Source organism: Pteropus alecto, unplaced genomic scaffold, assembly GCF_000325575.1.
Source record: "Pteropus alecto unplaced genomic scaffold, ASM32557v1 scaffold20, whole genome shotgun sequence".
NCBI lineage: Eukaryota > Metazoa > Chordata > Mammalia > Chiroptera > Pteropodidae > Pteropus > Pteropus alecto.
Genome location: NW_006436298.1, coordinates 1,624,159 through 1,626,251, shown reverse-complemented (window position 1 = coordinate 1,626,251; position 2,093 = coordinate 1,624,159). Strand labels below are relative to the sequence as shown.

The 2,093-nt window shown below is 33.4% G+C and overlaps 1 pseudogene; it reads right to left on the bottom strand.

Annotated features, from left to right (window-relative positions):
- Window positions 1–361: 361 nt before the first annotated feature.
- On the bottom strand, window positions 362–480 carry LOC112480894 (annotated as a pseudogene).
- Between the last annotated feature and the right edge of the window lie 1,613 nt (window positions 481–2,093).

Sequence of the window (2,093 nt, the reverse complement as noted above, 5' to 3'; positions counted from 1 at the left end):
AGTTTTTTCCTTTTTTAAAAATTAAGGCATAATTTACATACAGTAAAATTCAACCCTTTATAGAGATGTATAATTCTGTGAGTACTGACAACATATATTTGTGATTATTACCATAACATAGATATACAACAGTTCTAACATGGAAATTCTGTATGCCGCTCTACACTCAATCATTCATCTTATCCCCAGGATTGAAAACTGATGACACTTACCATTTTGCCTTTTTAAAATGTGTAAATGGAATCATGCAGTAACTATCTAACATTTTCTTTTTTTTTTTTTTCAAGCTAGGTAATCCTTGGTTGACCTCACAGATCTCAAGGACCTTGTTGGCTTACAATCCCTTATTTTTTATTTTATACACCTACAGCACCTGGTCTTCCTAGGTGGTCTCCCATCCAAGTACTAATCAGGTCCAATCCTGCTTAGCTTCCGAGAACAGACCAGATCGGGCTTGTTCAAGGTGGCATGGCCAGAGACATATCTAACATTTTAAATTTGGCTTTTTACACTTAGCATAATTCATATAAATTTCATTCATATTGTTGCTCAAATAACTAATTACTACTTTTTTATTGCTGAGTAGAATTCTATGTATGTACGTACCACAGTGTATCTGTCCTTAATGAGGGATATTTGGGTTGTTTCTAGTTTGAGACAATTATAAATAAAACTTCTGTAAATATTCATTAATTGGTATTTGAAAATCATATATTTTTATTTTGGGGGGGGTAAATTTCTATGAATGGAATGTTGGTTCATATGTTAGGTGTTTAACTTTATAAAATATCCCCAAACTGTTTTCCAAAGTGACTATTCCAGTTTGCATTGCATGAATGTTCCCGTTGCTCTGCATCCTCACCAGGACTTGGTGTTACCAACTTATTTTGATTTGAGCCATTTTTACAGATATGTATCTCACTGTGGCATCTCACTGTGGTTTTTATTTGCATTTACTTAATGAGTAATATATTGAGAATATTTTAATATATTTATTTTAAATCTGTAGAGCTTCTTAAGTGAAGACGCTTTTCTGATATTTTACCTGCTTAAAAATGGAATTGTTGAAAAGCTGGAGGTATCACTCTGCCCTACTTCAAATTATACTACAAAGTGACAGTAATCAAAACAGCATGATATTGGCAGAAAAACAGACACACAGACCAGTGGAACAAAATTGAGAGTACAGAGTAAACCCCTGTTTATATGAGCAAATAATTTTTGACAAAGGATCCAAAAACCTACAATGAAGAAAGGAAATCCTCTTCAATAAATGGTGCTGGAAAAACTGGAAAGCTGCATGCAAAAAAATGAAACTAGACTCTTGTCTCACATTACATACCAGAATTAACTCAAAATGAATTAAAGACCTAAATATAAGACCCGAAACAATAAATTGCATAGAAAAAAACATAAGTACTAAACTCACGGACCTTGTACTTAAAGAGGATTTTATGAATTTGAACTCAAAGTCAAGGGAAGTGAAAGCAAAAATAAATTAATGGTATTATGTCAAACTAAAAAGCTTCTGCACAGCAAAAGAAACCATCAATAAGGCAAATAGATAACCATCCGAATGGGAAAAGATACTTGCAAACGATGCCTCTGATAAGGGGCTAATATCCAATATATCAAAAGAACTCTTACAACTCAATAACAATAACAACAAAAATCCAAACAATCCAATTAAAAAATGGGCAGAATACCTGAACAGACACTTCTCCCAAGAAGAAATACAAATGGCCAGCAAACATATGAAAAGATGCTCAACTTCACTAGCTATTAGGGAAATGCAAATCCAAACCACAATTAGATAACATTTCACATCTGTTAGAATGGCTATTACCAACAGGACAAGTAGTAAGTTTTGGAGAGGATATAGAGAAAAAGGAACCCTCATACACTGCTTTTGGGACAGAAAATTGGTACAACCATTATGGGAAACAGTATGGCGTTTTCTCAAAAAACTAAGAATTGGTCTACCATATGATCCAGCAATCTCTCTATTGGGTATTTACCCAAAAGACTTGAAAACATTTATCCAAAAAGATATATGCACAGTGATGTTCATAGCAGTATTATTCACAGTGGCC